This window comes from Idiotropiscis lumnitzeri, chromosome 11, assembly GCF_059441095.1.
Source record: "Idiotropiscis lumnitzeri isolate Australia: NSW breed Sydney's pygmy pipehorse chromosome 11, RoL_Ilum_1.0, whole genome shotgun sequence".
In the NCBI taxonomy this organism is placed as follows: domain Eukaryota; kingdom Metazoa; phylum Chordata; class Actinopteri; order Syngnathiformes; family Syngnathidae; genus Idiotropiscis; species Idiotropiscis lumnitzeri.
This window is the reverse complement of record NC_142401.1, coordinates 18,273,905-18,291,619: the sequence shown is the minus strand read 5'-3', so window position 1 is coordinate 18,291,619 and position 17,715 is coordinate 18,273,905. Positions and strand designations below refer to the sequence as shown.

The 17,715-nt window shown below is 37.6% G+C and overlaps 1 protein-coding gene across 1 annotated transcript in view; it reads left to right on the top strand.

Annotated features, from left to right (window-relative positions):
* The window catches only part of LOC148327759 (acid-sensing ion channel 1), a 191,442-nt gene that overhangs the window by 123,185 nt on the left and 50,542 nt on the right, over positions 1-17,715 (top strand). The window lies entirely within an intron of this gene.

The window sequence follows — 17,715 nt, the reverse complement described above, 5'->3', positions numbered from 1 at the left end:
CAGTTAACCGAGCTTCTATTTATTTTTTCTCTTAATACTCTCTCCTTCTTGGTATTTTCGGGCAGTGTGGATGCTCGGTGGCATCATGCTGTCTCTCAGTGGTCAATCTTGGTACTGCAACAAACATAGCCTTGTTGAAGTGTGAAAGAAAAGAAAAGCATAAATAGTCTCATGTTGCCTTCGTTTCGTGTCCTGATGCAGAATATGAGCCTCTTCCTTTTTGAGCCACTTCCTGCTCTGTCCTCGTCCTGTCACATCGGAATTCTCCTTTCTCTCGCTGTCATCAAAATCATCCCCCACAAGCCTGCTCTCATTGCAGCATCACACGAGGATGCATTTAGAGATACGACAGCTAAATGTCAAGGATAATAAAAAATGTTAAAAAAAATGCTGCCTTTGGCTGTTATCAATTTACTCATTAATCCTTATCAATGTTCAGTGTAGTGTTGTTTTGTTTTAAACATATCGCCAAACACAATTGCCTTCCTATTGTCAACTCCAATAAGCACTTCAGTATGCATTGATTATAAGCAGCTCATCTGTGCACCAAACGAAACTCGATGCAGCTTTGCCTGCCTGTTAGCTTTGCAGGTAGAAGGGATGTCGCACACGTTGGGTATGTGGGTGTCTCTGTATGACAGTGCGTTGCATGGTAGTGATCTGGATCTTCGCCCAGCCTAGTTTGTAAGCCTTGTGTGGACAGACTCCTGCAATGTGGGGGTGCTCATTATGTGAATGAGCAGCCTGTTATGTAACAATGGCACATTTTCACAAACAGGCAGATAACATTTACTAATGTCACACTTGATGGGTGAGTAGTGGGTAGTTGTCCAATGACCCAAAGCAAAAGATTACTGTCACTTTTCTTTTATATGTGACCTTTTCAATCATTGGCTGTTCAGTTCTAAAGGTTTTCTAAAGATTATTTCTGTTTCAATTATTATCTGTGGGAAGCAATGGTCACTGGATAAGAGTTGACCCTAGGAGTTCTGTGCTTTCTATTTCAGCGAGCACATCAAGAAAAGGGTAGTGAGCAATTGAATGTTAGCAGCTTGTCTTTTTTTAAATAATGACTAACAGGATTATGCATTCCGCCGTCACACTTCCGTTGGGTGTTAAAGTCAATTTGTTTCTGTCACGTTCTTTTTACCCGCACATGCAAATCCGCCTAATGAAAGTGTCGACGCCGTGGCGGAGGGGGACTTCAATCAGGCTTTCTTGTTTCCCACAGCGTATTTCTTCATCCGGTTACATAGCGTATTCTCTTTTCCAACGTCTGCCTCTCGTTTGATGGATGTGCCTCCGATCCATCAGACGACAACAACAAAAACCCATCTGGGATGCCTGTGCTGTGTCTCGCTGAAGAAAGAGCACTAAACGAAAATAAAACTAAACATGAATCTGTCACAACTCAGGTCGCTTGTATTTTTACACCTTGTCCCCTCGAACAGGTGTCTAGTAGGGGTGTAATAGAAGATGTATTCAGATTACATTTTATTCTGTGCAATACAAAAGCACTGAGACATACATTATTAGATAAGGGACATGAAATGGAATGGTGGGATGATCTCGCCACAGTGCTGCTTCTCTGTCACCATTTTTTTTTAAACTGAAAGATTTACCCATGCGAAAGACTCCCAGATTTAGGCACACAATAACAAATGTGCACAATTTAACTGTGATCGTGTTATTATTGAATGGTAATAATTACTACTATTACACAATAATAGGACCGAAACGGGCAATCCCCCCTAGCTGGGTCCAGTTCTGCGTTTATAGAATTTCAAATATTTTTACTCAGAGCAGAATGAAATCTTGTAATTTGTTGCGTGTACTGGCCCTTTAACTGAGAGTTCAACTGTGTGTGGGTGAGAGAGAGAGAGAGAGAGAGAGAGAGAGAGGCTCAAAGTTGGCAAAAACAAGGAAGCTATACGCGTGACTGTGTGAAGAAGCAATTGAGAGCCAAAATAAGCATCTTAAGTTTCGTTTGATTTGGGTAAAAGGATGAAGTGTAATAAATCCGTAACTCTGGTCCGAGTTCATCTGTGAATTGGCCTTGTGTAACAAATAGAATCTGAGAATGGTACGCTGTGTAATTAAAGCTGCATTCGGCATTGTTTGGGGTGCGTTAAAAGGACGAGGATGAACGAGGACAGAGGGCAATTATTTTGATGAATAAGGACGGAAGTGTAAGGATGGAAGGGTGTCCAGGTCGTGGATGGAGGACGGACCGGCAAAATGGGGTAAAGTGTCCATCTCTGAATATCATATCAATATGGAGCACTTTAGTTCTATAAATCTCTGCCAGTGTTTTCACTCACTTCTACAACATTCCAGCTTTTTTAGAACATCCCTGCAGGATATTCGTGGTCCTCTGGGGGCAACTTGGAGTCCTCAGGAACCACAATCTTGACCTCTGCTTTGGACCAACCCATTCCAGGTCAGCCTCTGGCTAGCAGACATTATGGCTAGCGGCATGCTTTAGGCATGAATGCAACTTCCAAGGGCATTTACTCAGATGGCACCAAACCAATAACAAGTGTTTTTTTTTTTTTAAATAGTCGTTCATTTGCTAAAAAAATGAGACAAAGTATTGATTTTGGACTTTCCTAAAAATAAAAGCTAAAAAAAATTAAAGGTTGTTTTTTTCTAATGTTAATGTCCGAAAAACGCATATTATTTAAGCTGTCCATGCATTTTAATTTTGAGTGTGCACATTGTTTGATTTATCTATTTTGTAGAAATTTTGTTCCTTGTTTCTTATTTTTAATTTCATTTTAAATCCAATGTGTTCCTGTTTAGCCAAAAGATAGGCATGTTTACGTTTTGTTACTCAGCGTGAACCAAACCACAGGGGTGGGCAATAAATACTGTCATTGATATCATCATCAATGTTGCTTTCACGATGTGCAATTTTACATTATCAAGTAATAATACTGCCTTGAAAAGCGAAAAACAAATGAGTCCGTCAAGAGCCACAAAGTAGGATGATGTGGTGAAAATCTCATACGGCAAATCAGTGCCCATTGACGGCAAAGGAGGAGGAAGTGAAAAACTTTTATGCAAGATCCAGTCACGTGACTCTGTGATTGCAGCCTCGCAAACAATAACAGCGCTACCGTCTTGTGTTAAAGACCAGCCACAAATTGCATAGCTGTATTCCAGGGTGACGCATGTGGCACAGATCAGCAGATATCGAATAAAATATTTCCTTTCCATTCTGACTGCACTAGTGCAGACCTTTTCTCATTCTGATTGCTCAAGTAGTTGGCAGTGGCACACCAGTACTCAAGACAGCTCAAAATGTGATGATAGCTGTCATTATGGAATAATAGGAGATGTTTAGCAGTGTTGAGCAAGTTAGTTCTAAAAGGTAATAGATTACTTATTAAATGTTACTTGTATGTGAAAGTAATAAGTTCCTTTACAATATCACTGTCTTTGTATAGTATTGAATTGCTGAAGTTTGTTGCTTTTTCTTTCGTTTTTTTTTTTTTTAAATTGGGGATTAATTTATTTAATAATGATTACGACACTGTGAAAGGAAAATGCAAAATTTTCTACCATACTGTAGCTGGCAAAGTTAACTCGTAATGAAGATATTTAACGATGGAAAATTTTGCGAACCCTTTCGCCCCGGGCATATATACGTTATTGTCCAGCATCACCTCTTCAACTCAACAAAGACTCAAAATGAGAAAAACATGCATACACTAGCCAAGTAGCTTCCATAGAGCACCGCACATTCACACGTTTCCACAGTCATATCACTCTTGATACATCTAAACATAAAACTGGATTGAAAACAAACTGGATGTCAGTAGTACACAGCAGACCTCCACTAAGGGCCAAAAAAGAGCGCTCAATAATATCCTACTTCATAAAAACATACAGTAATGATTAAAGCTCAATGGTGACAATAGGCAAGTTACTTCCAAAATGTAATATATTACATATTACATGTTACTTGGATGTCTTTGTAGAGTAATAAGTTACTACAATTTAAGTTACTTTTATTTATTTATTTTTTAATCAGAATTAATTTATTTAATAATGATTTTCCAACACAATGTAGTAATTGTTTTGGGAAGCAATGTTGTCAAATTATAAATAGCACACACACAGTTAAGGTGGGGAGGGTAAACTGTGGTTCATTTGGATATGACCGGACATCCCCCTGGAAACTGGCTGATAATTATTTATGAAAAAATGCATACATCTCATTTAAAGAGTTTATTGTACAATAGTAATGGATCTCATCCGCAATAATGCCTTATTATGAATTTAACATATAATTACATTGGCGGGATGTGCAAACAAACGTACTAATTTGGAGCCTGTCTTCCCCTTTAAATCATCTTGTGTGCTGAACTAAACACGCTGAAGGCATTTGAGGTTATGCTAATAAGTTTGATTAAATGTCAGGAGGCGATCGATAAGCACTCGTCCAGTGGTGAAAAAGTGATGGCAGCAATCATGAACCATTCATGCATCTGGGTGAGACTTCCTGTCCTGTGTCAAAGACAAACCTAGCCGCTGTCGGATAAGTGTAAAGCTGTTTCAAGATGTCACTTTAATATAGATTGTGTGCATTCATATGAAAAGGTTTCTATCCATCGCAATTCAGGTGCAATGTCCCAAATAGGTTCCCTTTAAATTGATACCGCTATAATTCTATTTCTGAGGCTTTTCCAGAAATCATTAATCAACCAACAGGCGTTTTTTCTCCACTTTAAACTGCAAACTGCAAAACCAATCACAAGGGGGAACATAAAATTATGGATTGAAGGAGATGTAGCAATAAAAAAAAACCCGTTGCCAAGTGGATTCAACAATTAAAATGTATTTACATCGTGTGGATATCAACCTTGTTCCGCATTGTTGCAATTTATATTTTCAAGATTTCATTCAAGATATCCATCTGGAGCGTAACTGTTTTGTCAAGATGGAATATACGTATATAAACATATAATATGTGTGCAGATATCTACACCGTTATTTCAACTCCAGTTTGAGATATCTACAATACCATTTTGACGAGTCATATCAATCCAGTTCCACATATCTGCTACAACTTTTGATGTTGTTAAAACTTGATCGAAGGTATCTGAAGATCGGCCTTTGTCTTGAATTGAAATGAATTAAATCTTTCACTGGAATTATGACAAGTAAGAATAAAACTGAAGTGGTTATCATTCGTATATGAATGGAAGTTGGGTCATTTCTATTTATTCATTATTTTATATATATACATATATATATCTATATTACAATAGTTGTTTTATGTTTGGTTATTTTATTTTATGTAATTTTATTTCTTTTTGCATTGTTTACAATAAATCAACGAAGCAATTTCTTAATGAGTCAATGAATTGAAAGAGAAATGAATCCTAATACATTTTAATGCAAAATGAATTTAACTCAATGTGGGTCATAATTTGCTACTCTGGGCTGACACACAATTAAAAAGTGAATTTTCCATAATACTGTCATCCCTTTTAAAGTTGTTGTATTTACTTTGCTTCGCACCAAAGCGCAGCTTCAGGTTTGAAGTCATAATGTCTTCATGTTCATGCTGGGCTGCGGGTTGCTCTTTCTTTCTTTTTTTCCTTGTTTTTTTTCTTTTTTTTTTTACCTTAGGTTTAACGTCTGTTTGTGTTAGAAGGCATTCGAAATGTGCATTTGAGCTCGGCTTTATTTGTTTAGTGTGACTGCAGAAGTTCCTGCTTGTGTTTAGATTGTCAATCATCCTGGTCATGGTAATCTGCAGATTGAATCAAACCAACTGGACACTTCTTATTTGTTGAATTTATTTGTATTGTCTCTTTTCCCTGAAGTGTCTTGAGGCAATTATTATGGGCTAACGACATGAGGAGTGGTGGGAAGTAATAAAGTAAAACTTTGTTAAAACAAATAAACACTTTGTTACTGTAGCCTATTTATGTAGTTTTTTCGGATATCATTACTGATGTATTTTTTTCTGGATATTTTTCCTTTACTCTTTACATCTGAAAATGGCTAATATTCTAGTATGAATCTAGTATTACATATCCCGCTCTTTTCCCTTGAGTAAATTTGTACGCAACAGCACATTCATAAACAATGGCATGTGACATGTAATGTGATTTTTTTTATTCCCAGTTTCAAGATTTATTCTTTATCCTTTTTTGTATGTGAAACACTTCCTTATAATTATGGTGTGGAAATAAGCTAATTGTTTATCTCGTTGTGTATTATTGTAAAATACCATTGCCTGAAATAAATGCTGACAAACAAAACAAATTACACTGCTATAATAGCTATGATGGTGACACTTGTTTTTGTATGGTACTTGCTACAAAAGGTATGACAACCATTGTGTTAGGGAATATTGTTTGAAATCGTTCTTCCCCTCACAGCCCTTTGTGCCACACATGAGCTTCCTTTAGAGCTGTATTCTCTGTACTTTGTTATGGAGTTAAATGCTTCAAACTCCCTGAGCTACAAAACTGCACTAAGACAAAAGATTTTGTGTATTCAAGCAAGGTTTCATTACTAACTTTACTGACTTGTAACATCATTTACTGTCTCACAATAAGTTTCTTGAAGAATAAAGTGAACATTTCAGAGCATCTTTGTCTCACAGGCCACTTCCATCACAATTTATCCAGGGGTCACTCGTAAGAATCATACTTAATTCAACACAAATAACCACCTTGTTTGCATTAATGTATTTTATTTACGCAAAATGGGGACAAAACGCTTATTCTGTGTGTCTGTTATTAGTGTTGTCCGTATGGTTGTAAAGGGTTGGTAAATTTCCAGGCGCATTTTTAGGAACTTTCTCTTAGTATTTTACATTGGTGTTCGTAAATATAAAACGTAAAATAGATTTAATTATTTAACAACACATATATGGATGTGAGATAGTATTAAGATATTTTCTATTTATTTTCTAGTTTTAGTTTCAAACTGTCTCATAAATTCCTTTAAAAGTTCAATCAAAATCAAAGAAGTACGGCTGGTCGTGTCATTTTTCGATTATCCAGCAGGGGGCACTGTTACTTCAGATTACTTCCTCTATGCAAAGGATAGACAGTTTGAGAAGCAGCCTCTCTTTTAGTGTCAGGGAAGGAAACACGTGAGGGACTGTTTTCAAATTAGACCTCAGGAGTTTCCATATGTGTAACTTTAACTGTCATTGATAGTGTGTAAGGATTTTTTTTCAGTTTAAAACAAACAAAAATTTATTACAATACACCTGTATATAGTAGTAGGTTCAAATCCTGGCCACTTTAATGGAATGATCTTTGTTTATACTCAGTATGTATTTCTGTATTGTGCAGTTTAAATAGTATGTATATATACATACTGTTATGGATATTCATATGTACTATATGTGTAACGAACTCACAAGTGCATTTGTTTGATACTTTATTTTGAAGTTATAGTTTGGATGCCATGTGCTTTTGGTTTGGTGCGCTTCCGGTATGAGCAGGAAGTGTACATTGACATTACGCTATTTAAGGCACCTGGCTGGAATGGGAACAAGGTATTTAATTGTTGTTTTGTTTCATCGTTATTTCGTTGGCCGTGATTTACCCATGCACAGGTGTTTCATGACATAATTAATTGTCACTCTGACAATAGCGTCCATTTGTCGATTTTGTAGTATCGCGGGTTTTTGTTGTAACTTTATTTTCTCACGTATGGCCAAAGTAGTTACATGGTTTTGATTGCATGCCGTTGAGAGCTCTCATTTATGTTTATTATGGTTTGTTTTACACTGTAGCTCTTACGGTGTTTCCACAATGAAATCAAGACAACAAAAGGAATAAAAGACTCTGTGGAACATCAGTACGCTTCACCATTGTCTGGCTGGGTTCGCTACAATATGTATGGCACACATACCTGTTGCCTATATACACCATAACACACAAGGTTCATTTTTTTTTCATCATTTATTTTGATTGCATTTTTTTCTGATCTATTTCTACTTCTTTGTTTTGTTGTATTATTTTTGTCAGACATTGTATAAATTTTTTAATTCATTATTTGTTTTCAAATTTTGGTGAGTTTTTTTTTCACCTGGACTATCCTCAACTTTGCTCATCTTTACTAACACACACACGCGCGCGCACCCCCACCCACACACACACACACGCGCACACACACACTTTTGAAGCTACCAAGGCGTTTGAAGCACATATGCATCTATCAGGTGATATTGAAAGAAACATTTTGCATGCTAATGAGTTTGCGTTGTTATCCAATAACGTGATACAAATGAACGTAAATAAGTGTGAGCAGGTTTTCCCTGAGCTGCTGTTAATTTTTAGCCTCCTTTAATGCGGAGCAAAAACATCTAAAATGAGTGCTGCAGAACTAAGGCCCAATCCCATTACTTCCCCTTAAGCCTTTATCTTTGTCTTCCCCCTCCCCCTTTAACTTGTTTGGGGAGACGAAGACGAAGGGTGGAAGAGCAATCCCTCTAGAAAATGGAAATGCAGTATATCCGCTTCGTCACCACTTCATGCGTCGTAAGCGGACGTGACATTACTTTGTAATAACAACAAAATTACATTATGGATTACACAACGAAACAATGAAAACCAATGGCAAACAATTCACAAGCAGCCTAGCCTCCATGCTATTTGCCCCATCCACGTGCCAGTGAGCGTTAAACAACAACTTTTAAAACACGGCTAATTTCAATAACCTCCCAATATCTCATGAAATCTCGAGTGTTATTGAGTGTATGAAAATCAATTTGTCGCGCCATTCAGAAGCAACAGTACTATACTACATGACTTCTAGCATTGTTTGGTCTGACAGCCAGATTGCGTTTTAACCCCCAACTCAAAACACGTAAAACCACGCATGTCACTACTATGAAACACAAATATATTACATGCATTTATGTGTTTCCCGCTTTTTCTTGCTCGTTCTCGTCAAGGGACAAGACGAGACAAAAAGGGTGGTATTGGAACTGGACGTAAGTAAGGCTGATTAATGTTATCAGGCAGTAGGACAAACTGCACATTTGAACAACAATAGCAAACGTAGAGGTGACGGTCGGGAAGCGCCAAGCGGCTTCTCAGCTCGTTATGGGATGTTGGGCAGCCAAGCAAATTAACAAGTCGACTTGTTTGCAATAAAATGGAAACAATCAAGCAATATATTGCTCCCAGTGAGCACAATGAAATCCAAATGATACTTCTTCCATGCAGGAGCTGCTTACCAAAGAGATGCTAGATTTTAAACCGTAACATTGCTCATAGTTATGAAATACTTCATCTTTTCATACTTTTGCTTTCTGAAACAGCCTATGGTGTCTCAAGATGGCGCCACAGAACTTTTCTGAATAGGAAAGTCGTCCAGGGAAATATGCTAAAGTAATACTCTTGAATGGGACACAAAATGTGTATAAAAGGGAGGAGCCAAGTTTAGCTTGGGTTGATATGGAGAGTCTTCGCCACATTTGTACACATGCGTTTAGGTTAGTGTGCTTTTTTTTTTTTTTTTTTGATGGACTAATCTCCAAATTGTGAATAAGGGCCATCAGCATCATCATTCAAAACTAAATTAAAATGTTTTGAGATAATATTTTGTGGCATATTTGTTAGTACAGTGGTGCCTTGAGATCTAGGCTCCAAGCACTTTTTTTTTTTATCCCATTTGCTTTTGTCGTTTTTGTCGTTTAGTGTGATATCTTTCACTAGAAACAAGTGTTCCAGCAGGGGAAAAAATGCTCTGTTGCATTAAGGGGGAAAAAAAATCCGCTCTGACAGTAAGAAAGTAGTACAGGTTTCAAATCTGTAGTCTGTTTAAGTGGTTGGGAACTTCACTTGTCCAAGGGTTGAAAATCTCCTTCGCAGCTCTAACAAATGGAAGTATTAAATGTAGTAAAACTATTTCATCAAATGAAAAAGGGAGCGTTTATTTAGCTCTGTGCCATTCATTGATTCTGGAGGCGGAAGCCCCGGAGGGACTGAAGACTTTCTTCACATCATTCATCACAAATCCCGAACGCTCACGGGTCGATGCTGCCTGGTTGAATTGGCGCACGCTCGCATGGTTGTACACGCAAAGATGCTCAACAAAGTCATAATGCTCTTTAATCCCTTTTCAGATGAATCAGAAAATTCATGGGCTCTGTCAAACTGTACAGTAATGTGAAAATTATGTACATTATGTGCAGTTGGGCTGGGCGATATTGCTGAAAACTAAATTGTCACAAGTATATCATATTGGTCAATATCGATGTAAAAAAGGGGGAAAAGCTGAATTCAGAATTTTTATTTTAAAATGTAACAATTAACAAATACACTCTTATTTCGACAAAATTTGCTAAGTACTTTCTAAACAATGTAAATGAATATCTTCTCACAACAACAATGCAAATAAAAACATTTGTGTAACAAATTATGAGAAACATAATGCAAAGTATTTTGTAAACAGATAAATCAGAGCAAACTAAAGGTTGTCTTAACATTTGTAATATGAAACAAACGTGTTGTACAACCATTTATCAAAATTAAAAAATCTTCTGACAAGCATTCTTCAACTGCTGCTTCACTGTAGATTTTGCGCAAGGAAAACAAGCCAGTTGACCATCTCAGTTTTAAGGCTGCCCTAGTACATGTGATAATATTACACCCAGTACCAGAAATCCTTTGAGAGGGAGTACGGGTGGCTGGAATGCACAATTATTTTTTGGGCGAGCTGAGACAATTTTGTAAAGTTGCACCCATTTAGTTTCCTCCACTCCAAGGGGTCCGACTCACTTTTTGCATTAAGGCACGACATGTAGCTTTCCAGTTCACTTTCAACTTTTTGCCTTTCAGTTGGAGCGAGGCCTTTTCATCGTCTTGACTATTTTTTCTGAAGGAACTACCAAGTGATTTGCGTTGTTTCTTCAACAGTGGCCGAGGTGGTTCAATGGCAGCTCAGCTGGTCCACCGATATATCTGCCTGAGTCTTCATCCAATAACTCAGACGCTGATTTCCCTTAAATGGCCTCTACTTTGTCTTCGCTTGAATATAGAATCCACAAAGACTGCCATATCAAGGAGATCATCTGTGGCCAAGTCGGCATATTGCTCATCAAGATAAGACCTAATTGTGGTCTTCAGCTCTTTTGTGAGTTAAGTGTCTCGCTCTTTTCCCTTGAGCAAATTTGTACGCAACAGATGGAGTACTGGCTTCAGAAAAAGAATATCGATGTCTTGCCATGTTTGGATCAGGGGCCAGTTGATTTTGTCAGACGACAAAACTTGAGTTATTTTGTTGTGCCATGACGCTTTCCACCAACTTCTGTCTTGAGCCCCAACTGGTTGGTGACTGTAACTAAGGAGATGAAGGTGTTCCTTCCTGAGCCTTCAAAAGGTCCCTCTTTTTTTCCATGAGTAGAAGGCAGAGACCAATTTCTTACATACACTAACAGCCCTTTTTCACTTTTTCTGCATCAGTTATGTCCTTAGAACTTTTCAATGCTTTGTCATAAGGCACTGCTGCCGAGTACCTTTCTATTATAGTCTGTTTCTACTTTTTTATTGCTCCACTTTCACCGTCAGAGGTTGATGCTTGTTGCTTGATATTGCTGTGCGCTACTGGATGAAATCGTCTGGATGGTAAAATAAATTGCCACTCCTTGTAGGGACGACAATCTTGCGTAGTTCCCAGATGGCATCAGTCTTCTGAATCATGTCGGACTTAAATTACCCAAAATACTGCCAAACTCATACATGACCGCCCCTTTCTTATCAAAGGTTTCTTCGGTGCACTGTGCACAGCATTATTTTGCTTGTTTTGAGTCACGCCAGCTAAGCGGTGCATGCGTGAGCCTCAGGTTGGATCGCCTGAAAAGAAGGGAGCTTGATGACGCACGTTTTACATTTGGGCCATGATAGGTCGAGAGGCTTAAGGCCCGTCTGGTCCATTTCTTTTATTTTATCAGATCGATTTTATTTATTGATGCCATTCTTTATTGATATAGATCACGTGACTGTCGCGATGCATATTGGTATTTGATTTATTTTTTTCTTTTTAATCAGGACGTTGGGTAATAGTTGAATTGTTGCGGTGTAATTTTCTTTACTTTCTAATTTATTTTGTTTTTATTTTGTTTTGATGGTTTTTAGTTTTATGTAATTTGATTCTTGATTGTTTTGATATTTTTATTTTCATGTGTTTAATTTTTACTTTATTCAATTTTATTAATATTCATGTTTGATATTTGTGTTTTTCTTTTTTAAATGTTTAAAATTGAATTGTTATTTCTTTTTGTTTTGTTTCTTTGTGTTGTCATTCATTTTTTTTAATTGTTTCGTTATGTATTCTTCTTTATTGTAGTTAAATTTTCATTTCATCACTTATTTTTTCAGTTTTAAATATTTTATTTTGTCTTGATTTCAGTACATTTTTAAATTTTATTGATTCTATTTTCTGTTTAAATTCCTTTCCATTTTCCATCCATTTTCAGAACCGCTTGTTAGTTCTAAAAACAATTGACGGAATTGTTTACATCATTTTTATATTCATTTTGGGCGGCATCATATGAAATGTTTTGCTTGCAGTGGCACATAATGATGCTTTTTTTCTGTCCAAATGTCAAAATTTGTGTGACCTTAAGGTTTCTGTGCACAGATTGTGGAAAACACGCACAGATTGCGTGTTTTCCACATCTAAGCGAGTTTTTAATAAATTGGAGCCTTATACGGTGTACATCTTCTCATGCCAATGTGAAATCAGCACATCATGATCATAAACTGCACATGAATTCCTCTTTACATCTCACATTGGCCATGGCCCTGCTCATTTCATTACAGTCTATTAAAGCTCTGCCCCGGCTTCTGACAAAAAGCACCTCATTTCCCTTTCACCACACTCCTTTCACAGCAGCTGAGCTATTCACTTGTGTTTGGTTATTAGAAAATAAATGCATGCTCTGTTGTATTCACAATGCCTTGACTGCACTCCTGATTGTCAGATTTCATTTAAATGATCCAAGGACGCAAATTTGTCGAACAGTCTTCATGTGAATCTCTGGAGCTCGTTGCTCCTTGTCGCTCATCCTCACTTTGTTTTAGAGGTAAAATATTGACGTTACTGTAATTCGACAATCCAGACTGGGACATAAGGAAACTATTGGAGTCTGTTGGGGGGTCACATGGGTGACTCTCACTCTCGGTACATTATGTAGGTAATTATCTTCTCAAATGGTCCCTGCCAAGCACCACCTGCTTCTATGTTTGCAAACGGATCAGGCATGCATTCATGCTGTCCTCTTCTATCTATTGTGTGCCTCCCATGTTACAAGCGAACATTTCAGTACGGCAGCATTTCCTGTAATTTATTGAGACAAAGCACCCATTTTGTTTTCCATTTTTATGGAAACCATCAAGCCCGAAAGTACGAATACTAAAATAATGATGATTTTTGTCTCAATTGACTTACAGGTAAGTCTATGTTGCTGGTAGAGACAGATACAATACAATACAGGGCTGCACAATTTTGAAAAAAAAAACTAATTGTGATTATTCAGACCAATATTGCGATTACGATTCGATTTGCGGTTTTTGTATTTTACATTAAAATGCTACTGTTATCCGTTTCTACTTCGACTTGCTTCATTGTATACACTCTTCAACTTTTCCTTTACCCTTGTCTCTCATTTCCTCGATGCCACTGCAGCATATCCGCTCATCTCCTCCACGGCACTCTTCCTCACGCATGCGCACACACACTCAGACATCACACACAAGCTTGTCACAATGCTCGCAAAACTACGATTGTGAGTCCGTTTAGTTTCAGATAAAGAAATTGATCAATATTATAATACAAATCACTAATGTCACCATTTGATGAAAAGTACACGGCGCTCCCTTCTGGCGATTATATTGTATTGTATTCGTTTTTTGGGGGCTAGAAAAAGCAGCATATTCACCAATGCTTGTATCACACATGCACGATCACAAGTTACAATGTTGCCATTAGTGCTGAAAAGATGCTCTGTGAGGGAGCTTTTCGCCGGTACGCACAAATACTTACCAGATAGTTTTCCGATGCCAACTTTTTTCATAAGAGGAATGCCACTGTTAGCGATCTTAGCTTAGCACGCGAATGACCCTTAGTTGTTGCCTCCTCTTCATCTATTTATTTCGAATCTGTTTGACAGGCAAATCGGTGGTGGTGTTTTAAACGTTGAAATACGTTGATCATGTTGCCTCTGGATCTGATGCTTTTTTCTTTTTTTTCTTTTTTTGAGGCGGTTCATCTTTGTCGAATCCGCCGTACGTCCAAATAATAGATGTACAGGCCGTCTATAGCACGAGCATCTCTCTCTCTCCTCGTCTACGGTGGCAGAAGTTACTTCCATTACACCCACTTCGGTACACGGCAATCACAGAAAAAAACAGAGGTGCACGCGTAGTGTTATTGTCAGACTGCGCTGACTCTAGACACCGGAGCGCAGACTAATGCGTGTTAGCCAACAACACTGATTGGCCAGCACCATTAAGACCTGAGCATTGACAATTCTGGTTGGCTAATTCATCTGCCATTCAAACGCCAAAGGTTGTGGGAGAGAGGAAAAACAATACAAAACCTCAATGTCTTGCAATTACATAATCGATTAGATTTTGATTTATCGTGCAGCCCTAGTACAATACAATGCAACTTTATTTATATAGGGCCTTTCACAACAGCTGGAGCTGTAACAACGCTTTCCATATGAAACAAAAATAACACATGAGAGCGAGTCATGTTGTATAGCAGGGCTGGAATGCAATTCATTTTAAGCGAGTTTCAGCGCTCAGACCAGCCCACTTTAATTGACAATATTTTAATGAAGATATAAAAACTTTCCCTTATTCATGTGTCAGTCTAAAATAAATTAACATTCACACCAACAATATTAATTTTTTATTTGATCCAAAATCTAATTCACAATTGAATTTGCCCACAACTTTACCATCAGTGTTCATTTGAACAAGTATGACACCATAAATAGTTAAAATGGACAAAACGGGACCAGTAGGCAAGTATACATAACATGGGTAAAGACAACGTCCACTTAGCAAGGCAGATTTATCAAATGCTGGTAAACCAGCAAGTTTAATGTCACTCACATTGCACTTTCTGCATTTTCTCTCCCAGAGGGAATTTGCCAGATCGTCCAGATGACTCACTCCGGGCCCGCTCTATATTATCTGACAGTTGTGAATCGGTTGTAGGCAAGAGCCTAATGAGTGTGAATGGCTTAATTGTTCCCTGCAAATTGTTGGCGACCTGTCCATTGTGTACAACGCTTCTCTCATAAAGCTGGGATAGGGCAGGACAACCGTGTTCTTAGTGAGGATATTGAAGATGAATGGATCAATAGACTCACTGACCACAACATTTGGTACACTTGCCTAATCTAAGGAGATACAATTAACAATTGCTTGCGTTTTGAAAATAGTCCTCCATTTTGATTTATTTGATATATATATATATATATATATATATATATATATATATATATATATATATATATAAATATATATATATATTTATATATATATATATATATATATATATATATATATATATAAATATATATATATATATATATTTATATATATATATATATATATATATATATATATATATATATATATTTATATTTATATATATATAATTTAAAAAGCTTATCTCAAATCCCCAGTCTGTTCTGCCTCCCTGCTTTTTTTTCCTTTGCTTTAAATAAGGCCATGAATGTTTAATTACTGAGAGAACTTGTCGGAATATCTTCAATCATTGATCAAGGAGATTTTTTTTGGAGTGCCTATCTCCATTTCCAATAGAGTTAAGAATACTAACCAGGGGATTAAAAGAGAAGGCGACGTGGTGTCAATCTGGCCGGTGCAACCGCAGTTCAGACCTTGTGTGACACTTTGATTAACTGCAAAATGCAGCTAATGCAAACAAACAATGGCCATCTTGGGATGGAGCCCGAACTGCAAATATGTGTTCCTCGAAAGTCAGATCGAGACATATCAACTTTTAAAGTCCCTTCAATGTGTGAACGTATGCTTTATAATTATGACACACCGCACAAAAGTATTGTCAACAACGTATCCAAAATTAAATGATTAAAGAACGGGAAAGTATGCGAACTTTAAAAATCATAGAGAAAATAAAGCCTTTCTCTCTGCTCTCAAACGTGGTGGGTTTGACTATTAAATGCACCAAAACCACAAACGACTCAACAGTCAATCAAACACCAATTTGATGACAGATAAAATTGATATTATTTTGTCCCGTGGTTTTCCCATGCCTACATGTTCAAGCTGAGAAAATGTATCCACTTAAAGCATCTGGTAGCTGGAATTTCTTTTTTTCACACTGCAACAAGGTACCCTAATGTGGCCATGCCAGCGTGAAGCCCCTTTACACACATTGGATTTGCACATCTCCCACCCCCACATCCCCCAACCCCACTCTTCCACCTTTCTTTCTGACATGCATGTACAACAAGGCGCTTTAAACTGGCCACAATAGTGAACTATCCGAAGGGAAGATGCAATTATGGGGTGTAAGTAGAGCTAGCTAACTCTGCAGGTACTGTACATCACTTTGCACCGAATAAAGGTTGATGAAATTTAAGACGCTCTTACAGTGGGCAAGGAGTGACTCTCGCCAGACTCATTCATCACAAGAAAGAAATAAAAAATGAACGCCATACAATATCTCCAAAATTGCCTACTACTGCACTACTCTGTCTTTTGATGTTTTCGAGAATTACCATTCAACATCTTTGATGTATTTGGAAACACATCTGAATTCTTTACAGATTTTTAAAATGTGAGAGAGACCTAGAAAAAAAAGTTGTCATGCATTTTGCCACTCTTAGTTTGTGTTGAGTAACTGAGATGACCAACACACTACAACATATGCATATTAACCATCTTCGAGTGGCTGTCTTTTCATGTCACAAGCACAGAGTTTCTGGGTTGGTCAAAATCTCCGTTGACCACACACTCAAACACACACACACTCATGGAATTGCAAAAGTTTGAACACTTCAGAGTGTTGGTTCTGATGGATGGTCTGAGCAGATCAGGGAGGAAGTATAACTCTTCACACACCCCACACCACAATAGTTTTCGAGACATGGCCTGAAATCAGATTATTATCGGTATGTGTGTTTGTAACCTTTAGCATCCATGCAATAGAAAGGAAAGAGTTCTCTTTATTTCGGAATTTGATGCACGGACCAATGAACGCGCTGTTCTTTTCGCTCCAGTGACTGGTAATGCAGTGTCAAGTAAGTGTTATTACATACTGTATCAATGCACGTCAGTCATTTGCATGGAGTGTGCAAGCAAGTTCACATTAGTTCTGAGCTGTCAAGCACCCAAAAATACATATTTAGTGGCATTTTAATCCCAAATGGGTTTCCGCCTTTTGCAATCGAAAATATTTTGCTGGATTGCCGCCTTGCTGACAGATGTTTGATTCTGACTCAATGTCTATTGTGACAATCAATCAATGTGAAGTCCAAACAATTACAATCAGGGCTGCCACTCCCTGCTTCCAGATCTTGTGCTGTGCATAGAGCCCTTCTATTTTCATTGCAAGAAAAACTGTCTTTGGAAATCAAGCGATCTTCGCACATCGTTCAAATATCCGTCACACACCACATCGCATCCTATTATTTTCGAGGCATAAAAGACACCTGTTGGAGGGCCA